This window comes from Diorhabda sublineata, chromosome X (genome assembly GCF_026230105.1).
Source record: "Diorhabda sublineata isolate icDioSubl1.1 chromosome X, icDioSubl1.1, whole genome shotgun sequence".
In the NCBI taxonomy this organism is placed as follows: domain Eukaryota; kingdom Metazoa; phylum Arthropoda; class Insecta; order Coleoptera; family Chrysomelidae; genus Diorhabda; species Diorhabda sublineata.
In genome coordinates this window covers 25,452,425-25,476,242 of record NC_079485.1, presented here as the reverse complement: position 1 = coordinate 25,476,242, position 23,818 = coordinate 25,452,425, and the positions used below count along the sequence as shown (strand labels likewise).

At 33.2% G+C, this 23,818-nt stretch overlaps 1 protein-coding gene across 1 annotated transcript in view; it reads right to left on the bottom strand.

Moving 5' to 3' along the window:
• LOC130451362 (synaptic vesicle glycoprotein 2B-like) overlaps positions 1 to 22,317 on the bottom strand; it is a 59,926-nt gene extending 37,609 nt beyond the window's left edge. The window contains exon 1 of the mRNA XM_056790338.1: positions 22,087 to 22,317. The gene's annotated coding sequence lies outside the window, so the exon portion shown is untranslated. The remainder of the gene's footprint in view (positions 1 to 22,086) is intronic.
• Positions 22,318 to 23,818: the final 1,501 nt, after the last annotated feature.

The window sequence follows — 23,818 nt, the reverse complement described above, 5'->3', positions numbered from 1 at the left end:
CTCTTTTTGCTCTATTTCAATAAGATATATGTTTCATCACCCTATATATGGCTCTTAAACAACGATTCACCATGCGCATATGCCTAATTTGCACTAGGTTGGTGATTCAGACGAGTATTGATCACAGTCATGGATATTTTGCAAGATGAATAGACGTCAACACAATAAGGTTACAAATTTGTTATCAATAACCATATTTCTTTTTCATCAAATCCAACTATATTCTTTGTAGCTTTCAAACTCACGTACGTAAATTGTTCTCATTATTTTTTCATATAACTTAAACCTAGGATTTTCCTCTGGGTAAGAGCTCGACAGTAGCAGCTAGTCTGAGGTGTTTGTCTTACCAATTTGACCTGTCCGCGGCTATAAGACTGAAGCAATACCTGTTTTTTACCTATTCTAAGTTCAAGGTGCTATTACACGACGAAGGGCTTCCAATTGCAGTTCAGGGCTCTGTCAACAGTTGAGTTTGGCTAGTTCGTCGGTAATTTCATTGTCTCTTCTACTCTATTAATTTACTAGCTTAGTGCGAAGTAGGCAAAGTAGATTGTTTGCTGTGGAAAATTATTTAATGCCTCATATTTGTTCAGCCAATCAGTTAAACAGACCACACATAAAATCTGACGTACTACATGTCGTAGGACACCAAATTAATACTACCGTTGGAACGACAGATCTTATTCGCTTTTGTCCACTAACATGGACTACTTTTCATTTTTTTTTTGAATACCCATAAGTGGTAATTACAATTTTCGTGTTTTCATGGCGGCATCGAATGTATTAAAAAAGACATTAGCTTAGTTCATGGGTGAAATTCCGAAACAGTTTAGGGACTGATCGCATGGGCACTTTCAAAATTGTCATTCGGTCCCTAAACTGTTTCGGAATTTAAGCCGCGAACAGAGCTATTAGCTACAAAATTTGTATTTTTTTGTTAGAGCAAGAACAGTTCAAAAAATTATGCAAAAATTGGTTATAAAAACGGCAACTGTACTTTCATATAAAATTACTACGTGAACTATTACTAATGAACGAATTGAGCAGCTTGAACATCCATGGATACAAGTTAATAATAAAAAACCTGTACATTCATTTCGTTTTACTTTATAAATTCACGTCTGGAAGCAGCCCACAAATGTTAATTTATTTTTTCAAGATAGCAAAGAAGCATCTTGAATTTTTTATATTTAGTTAGGTATTCGTTACCTTCAACATCCGACAAACATGTTTTATTAAAATATATTTCTATAAAATCTGACCGAAACTTTCCATTCCAAGGAAATGAGCAATCTTCTAGTTAGAACTAGAAGGGGTGAGCACACTTGTCCTACACGCTTCCGAGTTCTTTCCGAATTCCAGCTCCGGCTCGATACGTTTCATAATTCCACCCCAACTGGCACTTTAACTAAACGTTCCTTAAGATTAAAGGGTTATTTAAGTTAGTTGTTAAAGTGAAGTGGTCCCATAACCGATTTGTAAAGGTTCTTCTAAGAGGTTTTAAGAAGGTTGACAAGCTTGCCTGTTTTTTTCAAAGATTCTGACAGGTACTACGGACAACAATCTATCCTTTTCCAATATAAGTCGTTAGAAAAAGAAATAGACTGAAACATAAAAGTGGCATTTTGATATATGTCGGGCTCAATCATGTCACTGCTTCACATACTCTTCACATTATTCGACTTGAAAAAGATTTTGCTACACCTACAAAATCACTAACAGTTATCAACATGCTCCCTGTAGCATGTTGTAGTCAGTAAAAGTTGTATAACAAGCTTAACAAATATTTGTAAGTAGTTCTATTTAATCCCGAATTTGATTCAATAAGGCCGTGAATGTGGCCTTAGTTATTCGAAATCCTTTGAAAAAATTTGAGTCGTATGTTTCCAAATAGTTTTTTCTGTGTCAATATATTTTTCGTGTTCGAACTCAATGTTATTGTGCCATAAACCTTTAATTTTTTAAAACTTATTAAAAATACGCCTGGTCCAGCTTATAATTCATATATAGCCTATTGTGCATTTGCGGTTTGCCGCTAACGGAGACTTTAATGTGCTAAAGTGAAACATTTTCCACTTTACCTTAAAATTCGAATTAAAAGATCATTTAGGCTAAATGACAATTATGAAACGTGCGACTTAATTCAATCGGAACATTAAATTTAAAACTTCCTTTAAATGTATTATGAAACCGGACAGTAATTGTTTAATTATTGTTACAAATTATTTCCTAAATATGACATAGATAACGATAACTGAGTATGAAAAAAAACATCAAAAACTCCACTCTATTCAAAATGTTGTTCTTGTTTTTCTAGAAAAGCTCATAAGACAAAGGTGTCAAACAGCACTAAAAGCTAGTGGCGCCTTTTTGATAAACAGGAGCAATGAATTTCGGATACGGAGCTTATTCTACTCGCAACCATCGACGTTATGATTGTTTTCAATTAGGTGAGTTAGTAGTAAACTTCCCTAAGAGATAAGTAGCCTGTTTCCCTTCACTTACTTCACATGGTTGAGAATTGCCTTAGCAACAAACAGTTTATTTAGAAAATAGGGTATACTCTGAGAGCTGAGAAAGTATTTACAGGAGCCGTATAAGGATCAATTCTAAGACCATAACGATATTCTCAGACATATCCTATCTCATAGGCTATGCCAATGACACAGCTATCGTTATCACTGGAAGGAACAAAGAAAGAAGAGATCTAAAATAATCTGACCAGCGCCATGCGGTTTTTGAAAAAATGTCTTGATGAACATGGACTATCACTAACGGCGGAAAAAAGAACAGATAAAGCATCAACAGTCACACAATCGCTCAGTCGACTATTGAGACCTGTCAGGAGTACGACTGTTATCAAGAGGAGACTGTTGATGTCAGTCGCATATTCCATACCTTATGTCCGAGGTAGAGGTATGGGGAGAGACTATGCAGAAAGGTATCCATCGCTTAAGAATAGCTAAGATGTGACGCCAAGCTGCTCGTGGACTATGCAGTACATATCGCTCTGGATCAGAACCAATAGTATTAGTTATTGCGACAACCATACCAGTACATATATACATATACGTATAGAATATATATATGAACGGGAAATCAAATGTCAAAGGTTGGATAGGGATAAGTGACGAGGAGTACTTTAGATTGCATCTGTTTAAGCGAGGAAAAATATAAAGCCTGATTTGTCTCGCTTGTGGTAAAGCTACGGACAATGCAAAGCATAAATTCTTCATATGCAATCTTTGGAATACAGCAAAAAAAGATCACTCTCTAGAATATCGTAGAGGTCATGTTCCGAAAGAGGATAATTGGGATGCCGTAGCTGTGTTTGTAGAAATAATTTTACGGACGAAGAAATGGGACAATTTGGTCGATGACCAAATCACGTGAAGCAATAGCTCGAGAAATTAAAGAATGACGAATAAATAGAGCAAACGCAAATAGAGCGAAGAACAGCCATACTAAGGAATGCTGAAAGAGAGAGATCGATTCGTTGGAAAAATTTTAGGTAGGATAAGGGAAATTTTTCATAGACGGAAGGTTTTTTGGAGTTGGCCTTGATATAGGGTTTGCTCCTGTACAGGGCTGGTGTGTGAAGATTGGGTGGGTTGTGCTTACTGTCCTGGTTGGAAAGGAAGAAAATCGAACAACCATTGGCCAGAAGAAAATGAGAAGAGAGCTCTGATGTGAGTAAAAATGGCTCTTCTCGATTTGGGAATATTTTTTTTTATATTGCTTTGTCTTTTTTTTGTTTTTTTCTTAAGAGCGAACGAGTACAGCTGCGGCTGCATTATTCCCTATCTTCAGCTATTTTGCTCGAGAACCGGTTTACCAAGTTACGGGTAAACCGCAACAACGACGATCAACGAAGTGTATGTGATAGGGTTTTATCTGATGGATAAAAGAGAATTATTTATGAAGTTGAGGTGGATTTCAGGGAGGAAGGGATGCTAAAGTGGGTGAGCTTAAATAGCTTATTTTCTTCACAATTTTTTAAATCACTACCGCGTAGGCCAAACAACATTATTAGGTTTTGGCTACGTTTTCATGGTTATACATGATGGCATATTTATTGGAACGTAAAGGTAGATAGGGTACGCTGTGGTTTTAAATAATTTTTTTAAAATGGATCTCATTCCTCATAACCGAGATAAGGATTATTTAATTTATAAATTCAATAACCTGTTATTTCTCATTGCTGGGATCGAAATAATTTCTATTCAGGAAATTTAAATATCATTACACGGAAATATAAATTTAAAGGTCATATTTCAAATTCTGCTACAGCATTGAGGAAATTTAGTTATTTCCAAATTTTTCATTGTCGGCAATATTAAATCTTACCTTGATAAATTTATTGATAAATAAGGAAAAATATATAATATATTATCGTTACCATCAGAAATAATAATTACAAAAAAAATTTCAGTTAGGAACAAGGAAATAGTATGTATGTCTCTTTGCTGTCGTATATAGAACAATCATTCTGAATGAATTACAGGCTGGAGTAACTGACCGAACTTCTGGTAACAAGCTGAAGGTGAATGTTCAATCACTTTAATCGTCAGTGAACGTTAATAACTAGGACTTGGAGCCACACATCAATGACAGAAACAGTAGACGGAGGACTCTAAGCCCTTATTACCTAATAATGGAGCCACTTGTTACACGTATGGCACCAGGATGAATAGTTTAGTCGGAAGACACCTCACATTGGTGATGGAATCTGATTGGGTGACACTTATCCATGTCACAGTAATCTCAATCTGGTCATAACGGTCGAAACGGGGTGTTCTAGGCTTGTGCAAAAAACTTTTATGTGATCTATGACTGGCTTTTTAAGCGAATACGTTTATCATGGACGCTATCTCCATGTTAAAAGCATCACGGAGGAAGGAAAAAAACTGTAGGACACGTCCTATCGGAAAGTTTTCCCAGTGATGTTCTAAGATTCAAATCTATGTGCCTGATGAGCTATTCTAACGACATCGGCCTTTGGTAGTTTAAATAGGACGCGACCCGCCTATCAAAAGGCAATAGTCACTAACAATTGAATGCATATATATATTATTTTCTGAAATTTTAGTTATTTCTTCTTGATAAGTCAGTCGGAATATTTGATATATGTTTAAGAGTCGCCTCCTAATTGTTCTTTAGAACGATGTTCTTAAAAATAGCATTTATACAAACTGTAAATAAATGGTCCAGCAAAAAATAGTTTATCTCAATTATTCTTTTTCCAATGCCGCTTTATATGGAGCAAGACAACGTGAAATACCAAAATATTGCGTACGATGAATCTCGCTCTTTATTTGAAATTATACAAGAGGCTCTTGATTTTGCATCATGGCCATCAAAACTAGCACTTTTCTCTTCTGTGTGGTTGTCAACCTACCAAAATTTAAAGTAGAACAAATTCAGAACCCCGAATCATCAAAAAAGTTAGATTTACCACAGACGTCTAAAACGTTTCAATAAATCAGCTTATCTGACAGTGAGTTAGTGATTTTTCTTAGAAGTTTCAGTGGAAATCTCTAATAAATCGCTACGCAAGTTTTACAAAAATAGCGAAAAAATGCCTCTGTTAATATCTCTCCACAGATTACGTCATAAAAAATTAACACATTCTTATTGGTTTAACAATGACGAAGAATCAAAGTGTGATATGTGTTATAGGAAGTAGTATTGAACATTTAATGAGAAAAAATAGCTTCTGTGTGGAATTATCGATTACAAACTAATTGTAAAATATTTGAATTAAAACAGTATTTTTAATGGATTATGAATATGTGAGTATAAGCTGAGTTTTTGCAATTTTGGAAACAAAAATAAGTATCGTACGTAACGTAACAACGCTGGGTTAAGAATGCACTCGGACTATATAATTAGGTCAAACTTGTGGTGACTGTGGAGTGCACGACAATGAATTAGCTATGAATAGAGATAGGAATAATGCCCTTCATTTATCCAAAACGATTTTTTGGCTTCCTAAACAGCCACCAAGTGATGGTAGTTGAGAAATGGGAATAAAAGAGGAAGATCAGAACCTATCTTTTGATCGAAAGACAAACATTCACTCCTCTTTAATAGCGTAGATAGATCTATCACTCAGGTTGATCAATCAACTGTCAAGTTGATGGTAGTTAAGGAATGGGAATAAAGATTAGAGCCTGACAAATGGTCGACAGATAAAGACATTCCTCTCCTACTCTATAAACTGGTCCAAAGAATCTCTATCACTCAGTAAATTATAACTGAAGATAATGACGGGGCATCGCTTCTACCAAGCCTCTGAGACAGCTGAGCATCTGCTTTGCAATTGTGCAGTTCGTAAAACCGGAACAAGTAGAAAACGTATGTGATTTGATTTTTTTCCAGAGCTTTGTATGGCTGGTTTATGGTGATATGAAATTCCATTCATAATTTTGGGTATTTAACTCTTAATTCATCTTTCTTTCCAAGCTCACACCATATTTCTTTTTCTCGTAATCAAGTTTAAAATCAGAAATAATTTCTTAAACGACAGGTAAAGCCACGTGATATATTATTTAGTAAGGAATTAGTCAGATTCAAAATGTTAAGATAACATTCAGTCTAGTTCATTCAGATTATAGCTGTAATATCATCTTAACACATTTAGTTGTTAGCTACTAGGCTACTCTTTGTACACAGTATAATGTGCTGTATCGTTTATTGTTTGCTGTGTAAACAAAACTCTCAGGATATTTTTCAAAAGTCATTTTGAAATATAAATATGAGTTATGACTTTATAATGTTAATGTCTTGAGGTTCATCAATTAAAAAGTTTACTTAGATTAGAGTGTCATTTCTAAAAATTCAAATATTATTTGTATTATTTATTTTATTATTATTTATTAATAATTGAGACATAAAAACATACAGGGGCACCCAAAAATTTATAGTATAGAAATTTACCTTTGTTTTAATTCCTCTAATTTGATCACTAGCTGGCTATTATAATATGTACGTCAGATTATACTTTTATTGTTCAATATTACTAACAGAGAGTGAAAAAAGAGCTTTATTATTAAGGACTATCCAATTTGCTACTTCACGTTTCTTCACGTAATTCTGTTTTCTCCACTCAGCCGTAGATTATTTCATAAATTGGTTAAAAACGTCCTTACAGTCAAATAAATCATTTAATGATGTTAACGGTTAGAATTGGAAATTTTTGATAAATATAGAGTGTAAAAATAGAATCAATTAAACAATTTTATATTGCATAATATGAGCCTTGTCTAAATTTGAATGAATTCAATTTAACTATAAAAAAAAACAACTCTCTGGCGAATTTTGGATTCATTAAGATTTACAGATTCCAAAGACAAATTCCCTATTAAGCCGTGCTACAACAAAATAAAATTTTTAAGGAACTTCATACAGCTGCATTGTTTAAGCAAATCAAATACAGTACCGAGTTTTTGGAAAGTACTACGCTTACGAAAATAGAAGATGAGTTAGATGCTGTGTACCGAGACTCTGCACCATCATTTACTGGGCATCGTGGGCAGTTGAATTCAACGAAAAACTGCGGAACCATCAAAAAAGAATAATCTGAATATTTCCTCAAATTAAATAATGAATTTACTTGAGCAATAGAAAAAAGGATGGACTGGTCAAAAGCACTGTTTATTAAAGATTATATAGCCGTTTCATAAGATTCTAATATAAAGAAACGATATTATAGTATGGAAAAGAAATTACCTAAGGACTATAAAAGAAATTAGACACCAACGAAAAATATATTCTATTTATGAGAACACAAGGATCAATGAGGAACATACAGTAAATAAATTTTGGCAAAAAGAAACTGTTACGAGTGGAAGTACACAATTGGATTGAAAAATCAGCAGAATATCCGAATTATGCGTAGAAAACGAATATATGAGCAATGAAAAAATATACGCAAAGAGAAAAATTAGATCAATAAAGACAAATATAACACATTTCACAACAGAGTAATGAATTTGCAGTAATATATATTGCATCAATGTGGAAAGCACATAGAAATAATGAAGATCAAACTGCTAAGTGGGCAGATTTGAAAGCATAACATGGAACGTTTATTTACTGTTACAAAGCTAGTACGACAGCTGTTTGTCGACAATACCAGGATGGAGTACCTGGCCCAACAAAGACAACACAAATATTTTGGAACAAAATATAATCTCCTTTAAGCTCCATACACTTTTCCCAGCGATGTTCAATAAGTTCGATACCATTTTTATAATAAGAATCGTCAAGCTCCTCAAAATAGTCATTAATTGCCGACATCATCTTCTCTTCCTTGTTGAAAGATCTTTGATCATTTTTTCAAGTCTGGGAGCAGAAAATAACCAGAGAGAGCTAAATCTGGTGAACAGAAGGCAAATCAAACTTCAATTCATTAATTTTGGTCATTGGAAAACCGGATGTGTGAGCTGGTGCATTGTCTTGATAAAACAACACTTCCTTCTTAGCTAAATGCAGCCGATTTTGCTTGTTTCTTCGTTCAAACGTTGCAATAAGTTCGCATAATACTCGCCGTTGATTGTTTTTCGTTTTCGAGATAGTTAATGAAAATTATCCCACGCGTATCCCAAAAAACCGATGCCATGACCTTGGCTACAGATGGAACGCTGTTTGCCTTCTTTGGAGCCGGTTCTCTCCTTTCAGTATATTGTTTTGATTGCTCTTTTGTTTCGGGTGTGAAGTGATGAAAGTGATCTTGCGCTCAGCTTTCCCATGTCCAAATTTTCATTTAATATGCGATGTGCCGCATCTTTTGGAATGCATAAAATGTTTGCTAGCTCGTGTACTTTCAGTTGACGATCATCCAGTACTGCTTTGTGGATTTTCTTCAATATTTCTGGAGTCGTCACCTCATTTGGTCGACCAGTGAGTTGCTGGTTATCTCAGGTCGTACGGTCTCGCTTAAATTCTGCTACCCAATATTTTACTGTAGATAATGAAGGAACAGTCTCACCCAAAGTAGATTTTAGTTCAGCTTTTATATTGGTCAGGCTAATGCCTTTCAAATAAAAGTATTGTATCACATATTCACAAATTCACTGAAAACGTTCACTATTAATGGCTACTTAACAAATACTAAACAACATGACATCTTCAAATTTGAAACATATGATATATAGATTGTCTAATTTGTAATACAGTGGTAGTTTTCAAGCAACTATCACCATCTCTAGGTCAGGTCAGGTATTTTTGGGACTATCCTCGAATAAATCAAACATGTTCTATATAATAAAAAATTTAACTATTTATTTGATAAATAATTTTTCTCAATTTATAGGAAATACTCTTAGAACGTGAAAAAACAAATTGTCTTTCAAAACATTAAATTGCCCTTGAAATAAAATGTGTATACTATAAAACATGTCAAACGGAACAGTAAAACATTTTTTGTACTTTTCATGTAATTATTATATTCAAATAATCGTTTGAAATTTAAGTAACTAAAATTTACTGTTAAATTTATACTGATAGAAATGTTAAAAAAATTGAGGAATGTATCAGAATCATTATGAATGCATCCTTTAAACTATATACAGGGTGTAAAATACATTCGGTTACGGTTCATACACAAATGAGAAATTTAAAAAAAAAATTTTCTTTCATTCATCTATCTAGGAAAATCTAAATAATTTAGAAAAACAAATGTGTATTGGTGTTAAGTTACAGAGCAGAAATTTATTAGAGTTTTTTTAAATAGTCTCCGTCACATTCTACACACTTCTGTCACCTCTCTAGAAGCTTTCCAATGCCTTTTTCGTAAAAATCTCTCGACTTGTCACTATTGGCATACGAAGGATTCTACTTCCGAGTAGCTTTCGAATCGCAGCCTGCCACGTGTCTCTTTCATTAAATCAAATAAATAATAGTATAGTAATAATAGTAATAAATAATAGCATAGTAATAATAGTAATAAATAATAGCATGGCGACAAACCGGGACTATATGGAGGGTGTTCGATTGTTTCCTAATCCAATTCTTTCAAGGTTTCCGTCGTGAACCGAGCTTTCTGGGGTCTTGCGTTGTCTTGCAGCAATATCGCACTACGGATTGGAATATCGCGTCGATTTGATGTTTACACAGGTTTCGTCGTGTTTTTTAGGAGGTTGCTATAATACTGCGTGATCACAGTGAGAAAATCAACCGCAATTACTTCTCCTAGAACACGGTACACCACATCTTCCCTGCTAACAGTGTAACCTTCTCTTTAACGCGCCCTCGTCTTTCTTCCTTCACTCTAGACGCGTGTTAATTCTGCGGAATATATTGGTGTGCCCAAGTCTCGTCTGTGGTGAATATTCGGCGCAATAAATTTTCTCCTCTTTCTTTCTGCTCAAAATTCAGAAGTCTTGGTACCCATCTGGCTGAAATTTTACGATAATCGAGCTACTCATGAATTATTTGCTCAATACTACCCACACTGATACCCGATTCATCAGACAGGAGGGCGTCGATCTTCCATAATGAATTTTTCTACGGCGCTGATAATCTCATCGGTATCACTTGTTATGGGGCGCCGCGTATGTGGCAAATTTGCCACTTCTGTGCCTTTTCGGAGAACGGACCGCCATTCATATACATGAGTCTTGGAGAGGCACATTTTACATTATCTTAGAACAAAAATGAATAATGAGGTGTTGCGCAACGGTCACTGGTACATATATTTATATATTTGAACCACCCTCGTACAAAGAATGGAGGAATGGTATATTTATATAACTGAAGGAGCCTTTTCAGAATCTTAGCACAATTATTACACCGCAGATTCTTAGTTGCACCAACTTGTATTTATTTATAGTATTGTAGTAATTTACTTCACCTCAAATAAACAATTTTTTTCTATTGTTGTTGATACTATTGCTTTCATTATAAGAGAGAGATTTCTGTGATTAGTTTTATGCAGAACAGCTTTATTAATACTACAGTTCAATGAATTCTCCAATGTGGAAAATATGTCCTAAAAATGTACTGTTGTTTATATCTGTAATAAATTATAGATAATTACACGTTATAAATCCGTATTAGTTATTGTTGTCTTAACGTAAATATATTTCGATAATGACGTATTTAAATATCATAATTATTGTGGTTATAAGTAAGCAGAAAAATATTACATTTTCGTCGGTGTTATTACCATAGAGATATTACACAAAGATGCAATAAGTCAGCTGAATAGCCGTACGCGTATACGAGAGAGATAGAGGCTCTTCTCTAACGGAGTACTATATAGGCATGGACAAAGATAGAAAAACTTCTGACTCTACCCCTTTTTTTCTCTCATCGGAAATATTCTCTGTTATAAAAATATTCCATAGATGTGGAATAATTCGAAGTTGTGTTGTCAAATAACTTAAAATTAAATAGAATTAAAAAGAAAGCTCATGCTTGTAAATGTAATTACAAATAAGACATTCAAAAAATTACCCGGAATAAATCAATGAAACAAAATATACATTATTGTACAACAATAACAATTATAAACTACGTAACTAGCGGCGCCTCGACGGATGAATTTGGAATTAATACAAAATATGAACAAACAGCACTGAAGTTTTGTAGGGAGCCATGAATGGATCAAAACGTAGAAATTAGGGCTAAAATATTTAAAGATGTGTGTTTTCCTGCTTGATGAATTAAAATGAAACTGTTTTTAGTTTACTTGAAGATAAACGCATCAACAAGAAATACAAATAATCTTGTTGAAGGCGAAAAAAAAATCTCAATGCTTTAGATATATCAAGTTCTCGTTACTTAAAAACTAGTGCCCTCAATGCTGAATCCTATCAAATAACTAGATACTTTGCTCCTAAAGATGATATAGTGAAAATCCGAATAATAGTTTGTTCTTGTAGAGCAGAAATAACTTTTTGTTTCTTTTTCTATTGAACTTCACATTATCAAATAAATAATTCATTGTAATTCACCTTTATGGAAATATTGAACTTATATATGTATATATATATATAACAAAATAACGATTTTGAGTAAAATTGAATTAAATTTGAAAGGTTCCGAAGGCAGTACACACTACGAAGCAACGAACTTTCGTATTCAATAATTTCACAACTGTAGAAACAATACAAAATATCAAACCAATTAGATTCAATCAAAATTCACTTCAAATACTATATTTATAATAATGGAAATTTACTAGCTTTCACTTGTTTAGATTTTTATCGTCAGACGGCGTATGGGTTGTCAGAAGATTTGAATAGGGCATCGCGTTCAAACTCCCTTCCCAAACAATACACTGACACCAAGAAACAATACATTCATTTTAATATTTCTCACACATTATCCGGAATAGACTCCACACTCGCCGCGAATTCTTGTATCTCCTCTCGATAGAAATTGGATGATAATATTAGCTTTTAAAAATAACGGCAGAAGTCATAACAAGCGATAGTTATTATTTTATGGTAATCAGAGTTATATGTTATGTAACTACAATATATCAGCTCCCCGCGTGTAGTGTTTCAAAGTTATCAGTATATGTATACCGTCATGCAGTTACTTTTATACAATCTGTTTCGTCTCCTTGTAAATTTGCATGTTATATATCGTGTTAAACTAATATTGTACACTTTTTGTATGCTCACTGGTGAAAAATCATGTTAACAAATTTGTTTTTTCCATAAAATATTCACAGTATATTATTTTCTATTGACTTTGACAACCGAATCTATCACATTATTGTAAATGGAAAAACAAAATAATTTTCAGTAGCGTTACATACTTAGTTTAGCTACGGTGTTATTTCTTATGTCGTCTGTCAAAATTTCAAATACATCAGACAGATAGTTTAATTATGATACACGTGTAAAGATAAATATTTTCGTTTTTGCGTAGATATGTAGCGAAAAAATTTCTAATATTAAACATTATTTTTTACGTGGGAAAACAATTTGAGAAACCGAGGTAAAATTACATAAATATTATTCTGAAAGGATATAAAATTGCATCCCAAACAGGTACGCAATATTTAAAACGCGATTACTTTATGCTTTTAAAAACTCGTTGGCATTATAATTCAAACGAATCTTTATACAGGGTGAGTCATGAGGAAATTTACATACTTTCCCCACATGTAGATCCCTCAAAGAGGATATCATGTGGCTACTGTGTCAAGTGTCAACCCCTCTTTATTAAGGGTGATTTGGGAAATTGACCATAAATTTTAATTGGTTATAGTATTTACACAATTCATTTGATTTTTCAATTTTTTTCCAATGAAGTACACCACTATCAAGCATTCAATTGGTATTAGCTAAACTTAAAAATTCCCCGACCGGCTTTGGAAAAATCAGTTTAGGGATTCGACATTTGCAACAATGTTGTCGCACTTTTGTTCAACGATCAAATCTTGCCAAAAATAGAACAACCTTAATGCATCGACACAAACAAATTTTATAAATTTTGAGTAGACGGGTGGGGTAAAAAACAAGTAGTGCGTTGGGTATTTAGATATTTTGTCTACGCACATCTCAAAACACGTTAACGTCACTATTATAGTATTTGCGTAGTAGCGGTTTGAAAGGAATGTATTTTTTTTCTGGTGCTGAAAACCATGTGTGACGAAAAACGTGTCAATCTCAAATTTCTCGTTAAATTGGAAAAAGCTCCGACTGAGTGCTATAAATTGTTGCAAGAGGCATATGGGGACAATTCTCTATTTCGTGCGCGTGTTTTTGAGTAATGGAAGCGCTTTGTGAGGGCCGAGAGAGCAAATCAAAATTCAAGGCAATGTTGATCGTTTTTTCCAACATTAACGGTATCGTGATGACTGTATGGGTTCCAGAGGGTCAGATTGTCAACCAAACTTACTATTTTTCAGTTTTGATAACACTGCGAAAACCAGTTCGTAAAAACGGCCCGAGTTGTGGAAGAACAACTCGTGAATTTTGCACCAGGACAACGTACCTGTCCCTACCGCGCTATCTGTGAAGCAGTATTTGGCCAGTAAACGCACTCGCCGTCCTCACAAGATTTGGCACCATGCGCCTTTTTTTGTTTCCGAAGTTAAAGTCTACTTTGAAAGGGACCCGATTTGAGTCGATGGAAGCGGTAGGCAAAAGTCGAAATCTACCTTCACATCTTAATAATTCTCCCATATCCATCAAATAAAACCCTACCTCCCACACCTACCCTACACCCTACACACACCTCCTCTAGAAAAGTTATCAAACACAAGCCTACGCAATCACTACAACCCCAGCCCTGCAGAGGAGCAATTCCTATATCAGGGCCCACTCCAACAAATCTTCCTCCTATAAAAATTTTCCTTATCCTACCAAATTCTATCCAACGAATCTCTCTATCTCGCTCTCCATTGTAGTTATTGACATTATTAACAGTTATTTTAGTGTACAAGATTACATAACACATCACTCATGTGACTAAGGAAAATACATTTTTTACCAAAAATCTATTTTATTTATAAATGTAATTTCCTTCAAGAGCAATACAATAATTTCAACGCTTCTCTAACTACTCGATGACGTGCTTGTTGAAGGATTTGTCTTTTTCCTTGCTTCAGTTTCAGCAATCGCTTTTTCATTTGAGCTGAATTTCTTTCTGCGAGCACTGGGGGCCAGATATGGACTATACGGTGGATGAGGAAGCAATTCAAAGTATAATTCGTTCAATTTAACCATCTTTGCTATCGTCTTGTGATTCACTGCATTGTCTTAGTGAAACAATGGTTTTTTCTTCGACATATGAGGTCGTTTGTCTTTGATTTTTGCATTCAAACGATCCAAAAATTCTATGTAGCATTCGCTATTGATTACCTCTTCTTTTTGGAGATAGTTGATGAACAATATTCCATGCACATCCCAAAATACTGGAGCCATAACCTTTCTAGCTGACTGTTGTGCCTTTGGACGCTAAGGACATGGTGCACCGTCTGCACTTCGTCTACATCTGACCACATCCTGGAGATGGAATCTATAGGTTAGAATTTTGTAGATAGATTAACAATCATAGATCAACAGTGAACAATACACTATTCACAGATGAAGCTTACAAGAAATGGGATAAAAGATTCCTATAATTTTCCATGCTATTCGAGAATGTCTTTGCCAGTTAAGGTTTTTGGTTTACGTATGGATTGGTGTCACTAATAACCCATTAGTAGGTCTTCACTTTTTTTATGGTAAAAGTCGATTTGGACTTTCTACAAAATATTTTAACAGTGTTTTGTGATACCAAAGGTGTAATCTCTATTGAATATGTCGAAAAACGTAATAGGCCGATTTTATGTTGATTTGCTGACACGGTTAATGAAAACGAAGAAAAGTTACGTGAATATTGTGTTTCGTGGAAGTACGTGAAATAGTTAATGAAGTCAATTCAAACCGGTATGTAATATTTTATATGAAAATTTACATATACAAATCTACCTGAAATGTGATTACTAAATACCTATAAAAAGCTCGTTTGCATTTTAATCAAAACGTAAAACAAGTAAATTTTTCCGTTGTATTTCTTAAAACTGATGAAACGTGTATTGTTAAGACATTATTAGAGACAAATGTTTAAAGCACCCGTGGCAGAAAAAAAAGTGAAATTGAAAAGAGAGGTTGATTCGACCGGAGTCTTGTTGCATTATGAAAATGTACTTCCAAATGGTGGAACTATCAATGCCGAGATATGTAGTGGGCAGCTGATATGAATGTATCCAGGTATTGTCATCCAGAAGCGGATTCTCTTACAAGACAATGTTAAACCATATACTGCGAAAGTTGCGCGGAATATCGATGAACTTGGTGGTATTGAACTCCTACCAAATCCAGTATTTCGTCTGGATCTTGCACCGTTAGATTACTATTTATTCAAATTAATGGAGAATTTCTTGCTTGGGAAAAATTTAAATCCAAAGATGTTGTAAATGCAGTGTGACAAATGTTGGCATCCAAGCGTAAATAATGGTTTTAAGAAATTCTGAAATAGCTAGGTTGGACCATAGAATACGATGGGCTATAATTTGAGCCGACATTATTTATGAGACATTCATACCAGAATAATGAAGAGGTGATGGCAGAGACAAACCCGTATTTTTCATAACGACAGATTATTTTCGGATGGTTTGAAGCAATTGAAAACTCGCTTTATATTATATCGAATTATATTTAGAAATTAAGTATTTTTTATAATAAAATCATTTTTTCATTGAAGAGTTACTCTTCTTTTGTAAGCCCCTTCGTAAGTAGGGTGATCGTTATTTGCTTTATATTGAATTAAATTTTAGTCTAGTGAACTATAAAGTTGTTTATTGAGGAACCTTAAACTATAAATTTGATATAATGATGAACTGTTGATAGTAAAATGGGTGAATAATAATAATGTCCTTGTAACAGAATTGAGATAAATAATATAAGTAAATATTGAAGAAAACAAAAGGCACTGGCGTATTATTCCAACAAAGGTATTTTTGCTATGGGCTAAGCGTCAACCTTGTATTTTATATTGGAGAATTAATTATTTAATTTCACTTTGTGAAGAAATAGAAATAATTATCTATGAAAATATCGTTTATTTATTATGTCTAAATACAAAATCTAAATATTTACACGTCTTAAGAAAATTATTACGCAGTTAAAAAATGTATAGGTTTAGAACACAATTAGAAAATACGTTTTAAAAAATCTGAATAAATTATACATAAAACAGTTTGTATATTAAATTTAGCTTGTATTTCTTATAATGTATTAAGTTATTTCAATTATTGAATATAAGTTAAACTACTAACTAAACAGATGTTCATACTTTTTTTGAGGTGTATCCTCTAAGCGCATTAAAAGAGACCACAACAGAAGTTTTGAAGAAAAAATAGCAAACATTAGATAGAACCTCTTACATAAGAACTGCGTACAAAGTAGGCTTGGTTGGATAAACATTATTTGAAATTTGCCCCAGGAGAATCAACCATTGAGAAGTGATTGGATAAGTTTGCACTTGGCGAAAAAATCATCGCAGTGCTCGGCTCAAAAGGGGGTGATCACCGATGAAAACTTCAAAAAGTCCACAATATAATTTAGGATAACAGTAAAGTGAAGCTGATTGGGATAGCGGAGACCCTAAAGATATCAAAGGAACGTGTTGGATATATCGTGAATGAATATTAATGAATCTAAGCTGTGTATGGAGCGGCTCAGTCGTGATAAACCCGAATATTTACGTCGACATGTGACAATGGATAAAACATGTTATATAATTTTACACTGGAGTGGACTGCACGTGATCAACAGACTCTAAAGAGTAGAAAGACGGTATGTCAGCTGACAAGATTATAGCATCAGTATTTTTAGTTTTTAGATACGCATGGTATATTATTGATAGACTAACTTGAAAAAGGAAAAACTATAAACGACAATTATGGTTTAGCGTTATTGGAGCGTTTGAAGAACGAAATCGCCCCATTTAGAGAAGATGAAAAAAGTGCCGTTTCATCAAAACAATGCACTGTGTCACAAATCAATGAAAACGATGGCAAAATTGCATGAATTGGGTTTCGGATTGCTTCCGCATCCATCGTATTCTCAAAATCTGACCACCAGCGACTCTTTCCTCTTTTTAGACCTCAAGAGGATTGCTCACTGGACAGACATTTTGCACCGATAAAACTGAACCCTATTTTAAGACTAAAGATAAATCGTCCTATAAAAATGGTTTGGAAAGATTGTATGATCGTTATATACAAAACTATAGTAAATAATACAATCCAATTATATATGTGAAAAAAATATTTTTTCTATGACAACCTATAAACTTTAAAAGTGTCAACAAAAAAAATTCATTCAGAATCAGGTGCATAAAGATTTTTACAGAAATCTATGAAAATCAGCTTTCCGTTGTATATGGTGTTGCCAGTGGTGGAATCACCTGTAGGCTGAGTAGGTTGAGGCCTAGGGCGGCGAATTTGAAGGCCGGCAAATTGTGTTACACAGTTCTATATTTCGATTAAAACATTAGAAAAAAATATTATTTATACGGAGAAGTCGAGTTTTGAAATTTTTCAGAAATAAAATTGTAAGGTTTATTCATATTATATAAATGTTGAATAGTTTTAAAACATTTTTCCTTATTTTGAAAGTATCACATGACTGAAATTTTCTTTGCTTGAAATAATGTTTTTTGACTATTATTTACATGAAAATAATTAAAAATCTTATAGAAACTTAAGTTCTCAAATTAAGTTGAAATTTTATTGCTGAAAAATGTTGTTTAAATTGTAGACACCTTTTGTTTTTTTTTTAATTGTTCATTACACAAGTTATCAACAAGTTTATATATATATATATATATATATATATATATATATATATATATACCATCATGACACACAGATGACGCTGCCATTGTCAAATCCAACTTTCACGTATGTGTAAAATTTCATGACATTTCGATTAGTCAAAAAAAAGTTTCAGCCATTTAAGTGAAGCTACTTTTGATATATTGAAAACAATGGATCAAAAAATACAGTACAAGCTCAGCAATGGCTTCTAAAGTATTATCCGGACTTTACTCCATTGAAAACAACCATTTTTTATTGGTTTGCTGAATTTTAACGTTGTCGTAGAGACACCGATGATGGTGAACGTTCTGGTCGTCCAATTGAGGTAATTACTCCAAAAAACGTTAAAAAAATTGATTATATTTAATCATAAATTGCGTGAGGTAGCAGAGACCGTAAAGATATCAGATGATACTGTGTTTACAATTATGCATGAACATTTAACCATGTGAAAGCTTTTTTCAAAGTGGGTGCCGCTAAACTCACAGTTGATCAAAAACAACAACGTGATGATGATTCAAAGCAATGTTTGGCCATATTTACACGTAATTTTTTGCGTCGATTTGTGACAATGGATGAATCATGGATGCATCACTTCACTCTGGAATCAAAACGATCATCATCTGATTGGACTGCAGCCGGTGAACCACGTCCGAAGTTTCCAAAGCATAACAGTCAACAGTCAGCCGGGAAAGTTATGGCTTCAGTATGTTGGGATGCACATAGAATATTGTTTATCGACTATCTCCAAAAAGAAGACAAAATCAATAGCGGATACTACATAGAGTTGTTGGATCGTTTGAATGCAAAAATCGAAGAAAAACGGCCTCGTATGTCGAAGAAAAAGCTACTGTTTCACCGATTCACAAGTTGATGGCAACGGTGGTTAAATTGAAGGAATTACACTTCAAATCGCTTCATCATCCACAGAATAGTCCAGGTCTGGCCCCCCAGAGATCACTGGCTATTCACTGATCTCAAAAAATGCTGGTCAGTAAGAAATTTACCTCAAATGAAAAAGCAATTTATTGCTAAAACTGAAGCCTATTTTCTACAAGCACGGCATCGATAAGCGTTGAAATGATTGTATTGCTTTTGAAGGAGATTACATTGATGAATAAAATCGATTTTTAGAAAAAAAAATTACACCCTCTCCTTGCAAGTGCGAGCCATTGGGGATGTTAAATCGACAAAAAGGTCGGCTTAAATCACGCTCTTCAGAGGGGTTGTAATTCAATATTCATCGAGGCATTAGCCAGGAAGAGTTGTTTTCCCCTTTGAAGAACGGCGGAATACATTTTCGAAATTATTTAAGAGATGAATAGTAGAAATTATTTATTTTATACATTTTGCACATCTCATTTACCATGGAAATCTATATATATTGTATTTATCTACAGTTATGTTTGTCACCTTAATACTTGTTTAATTATCACTATACTCAGTAAATAATATTTGTAGGAGGTTTTTGTGTGAGTCTTCACACAATTTATCAGCAAATGACTTAATACCCTCCGCTACTTCATGATATAAACAAGACATTTTTACTAATAGATACATTAAATAAATAATTATACTTTAAATCGTACTGTGATACAGTTCCAATTTAACAATAAATACCAAGGTGAAATAAAGTCAAAACGTAATTTATTCTTGACGTAGGTACATCGGTACATCCAAATAATGTTTGGACAATACTAAAGTTAATTGAATAACTAGGACAATAACCAGCAAATTTTACAAATGTCAACTTTAAGCAAATTATTTGTTAAATTCAAAGTTTTCAACTATTATACAGAAGACTAATGAATACCATAAAAGAATCTTAGCTAGAAGGTATTGTTTACGTGGGCCAGTCAAATAATACCCAGTACATTACGCATAACAATTTATAGTGAGATAATTTATTTACCGTATGTTTTTTATTTAGGACGAAAGTAACTAATCAAGATAATATTAGATACATCCGGTTGTAGAGGTTAGATATATTAAGGGAGCCTTCTACGTACTCTTTTAAAGACTTAAATAACCTCAACTTCCGTGCACAATATTTTAACGTCCCATAGCACATTAGTTAACGATATTTGTTATTAACAATTTCGTCATAGAACAATTTGAAAATCTATTGTCGTATACCATCAGTTATTTTGAAAATATTTATTTATTTTCATACGATGGATAATTTAATAATAAAACGCTTTTCACTCTTGTAATTTTTCATAAATATTTGTCATTTTCAAGTCGAATAACCAAAGACATGTTTTTAAGAGTATTATTTGAAAAATTACAACAAATTTTGACGTTTACTCTGGTCAGTAGTTAATGATCAATTATTATTACATTGCGTTCGTCAGCAACGTGATTCCACAATTTTTCTCGGGAATCAACAGATGACGAATAAACAGACTCCTTCAATGTCCCTCAAAGAAAATAATCACATTTATTGTCCGGTGAGCAGGGAGGTCAATTTTCAGGACAATTATTTCCTCGTCCGGTTCACTTATTTGTATATTGGCGGTGGTTAAAAAGTTTACATTGACAATAAAATTAGGTGGAGCTCCGTCATGCATAAACAAATGTTCCAATCTCAATCGTAACGGAGAATTGTGAAAAACTCACGTTGGAAATTCAAAAAGTTATTTTATGAAGGTTTTCATCTGAATACTAAGAACAGTTTTTCATATTTGTAATATATCTACGAGTAAAACAAGCCTCATCAATGGAAAGGATTTTTTTTTTTCGAAAGTGAATATCCTAATGTAAATAAATCGACAGAAATTCACTCGCTGAACTTAGTCATGATATAACAATAATTACACTTTTTGAGCATGATAAGTCAATAAGTCAATAGTAGGTAACCAAAATAAATTCTTCATCTCGCAAACTCATTTGAACAGGACGTTCTTGTTTAGCACTATAAAACTTTCATGTTTCTCGAGCTCGTAGTTGAACATCAGAAAAAATTTCTCTGACAAAAACCACGTGATTAGGAGATCACCACAAAAGCCTAACACCAATAACACATCCATTTGCTCGCTGAATGAGAATATTTTCCACTTATTACTACATGAACTGAATTGCAAATTGTCGAATTTGATGTATAAATTCATAGCTAGCTCTTGACCTTTTCGTAACTTTTTAATGATTGAAAACGTGTCTTCGACTTTTTATTGAAAGTTTTATGAAAAATTACAAGATCCTGAACACAATGTTCAAACTACCACTACACCAACAACACTCACAATTACACTGTCTAGCGCGCGTAGTGAAACAGTGTGTTCAGTATGAATATCACCAATGGTTCCAAAAATTTCAACTTCAAATTACAAGAGTAAAAAAAGCTTGAGAATTAAATTATCTATGGTATGAAAATGCAATTTTTTAAATCAAATAACAGATAAAAAATTTTAATGTTAGGTCACCCCCAATTAACCCCCCAGAATGGTTCGATCGCTTAATACTTATCGTTAGTTAATGCCCTTAACAGTATTATACAGTATACCAAATTTGGTATTGTGGACACTATAACTCCTCAGGGAAGTAACTTGGTAAATTGCCCACAATCGTCATATTTTGGGCTAAACTATACGCCTATGGCTTTTGTTAGTTCTTAGGCAAAATTATCTTTAAAACTGAGACACTTATGACTTTAAAAATTCAAATTTCTACCAATAACGAAAATATATAGGGATCTTTATCATAAGTACGACAGATTGTATATTATTTGTATCGATAGATTTTCTAAAAAAACTCACCTGATCATTATTTGAAGGGAGAAAAAAGTAATCAAAAATATACTGATGAATAAAAATTCATCAGGTATCGTATCGTCGATCATAGAAAATAAGGATTTCGTAGGAAAAACGTTAAAAATTGCACAGAACTTAATTTTAACACATGGTCGAGCCTTGTTCGATTCAAAAAACACTTAGGAAGCGGTCACTATGTCTCATTGTTGTAACAATGGTTATAAGTTTAAAATGGTTTATCCTATTTGTTAACTATACAAGGTCTTTAAGGCCCCTATTCTTTGTAAATCGTTATTAGCTACTTACTTTTGATAACTGAAAATAGACGTGTAGGTATATAATAATCGTTTTAAAAATTTAATACGTTTTCTTTTTAATTTTTCGGTTTCTTCTTTGTCAAGAATTTACAGTTTCTAATTAGGCTAATAGAATAAGTGACAAATGTCAATTATTCTACAATGTATATAGTGGGTTATAAATATTTTGTTTGTTCTATCCCACCCACTGCTTCCACTAACATTTGTAATAAAAGAAAATAAATTGAAATTAAAGCTTAAATCGTTACCATCATTTCTTTTCAATTGTTAGCCTGATTTTTTCTGCGGCCGTTAAATCTTTGTTTATTACTAATAACTTTATAAGATAATACTTTTGTTTCACTAGATAGATTTACTTCTTTTCTCAAGTTTCACATCTTACTTTTGTAACAGGGCAAAAAATGTGCTATCAAAGAAGTAAATTGTTCATTTAAAAATATACTTTTTCTACGTCCGTTATAATATTCACGTTTTTTTTTAATTATTTGCATTCATAACGAATGTAATTTCTGAATCGGTCAAATAGCTTGAAAAAAAGTAGCGTAGCGGTTTATTTTTTCACTCTATTGCGTTAAAAAAAGTGCCGTAACGCAATTATAAAATTGTTATATCAAAACAGTGGGCTGTGAACGCTTTCTTTCTCATGTCAATTCGTTTCTCCGATAAACTCTCACACTTTTATTTCTTGATATTAGTTCAAGAAAATCCCATTTTTGTCTAATTAAAAGGAGTGTAGTATTATTATTAGAGATGGAGAGTGATAGTGAAGAAAGTTTAAACTGCAAACAGAAGATGTTGTTGAATCGGCAACTGCAGCGACTATGAATCTTCTTCCTGAGAAATCCAGGGAACAGTATTTAAAGGAATATAATTCTTTTATGGAGTGGCGAACTAAAAAAGGCATAACCAGCTTCAAAGAAAGAGTGTTACTAGCTTACTTTGAAACGATATTCAAAATGTGGAAGTCTTAAACACTTCGACTTATTTAAAACTGAAAGGCACCCTAATGGTAAATAACAACGTAGATATCAGTAAATACTCGAAACTTATTGCATATTTGAAAAATAAATCAGTTGGCTATAAACCCAAAAAATCTAAAACATTTGCCCGTGAAGAAATTAATAAGTTTCTGTTGCAAGCTCCATACGATCATTATCTCATGCATAAAGTATGACAGCAAAAAATTTCAATGTAAGTTTAGATATTATTTGTAACATCTTTCAGGTTGCTTTAATATTCGGAATCGCAGGAGCTCTGCTGAGGGAGGAATTATATACAATGAAATGTAACGATATCAATAATACCGAAAATGTTTTAATTATCACAGTACCTGATACAAAAACTCATTTTCAACGTCGATTTACTGTTATTGGTGAAATATCTGACAATGAATTAAACTTGATTAATATTTATAAAAAATA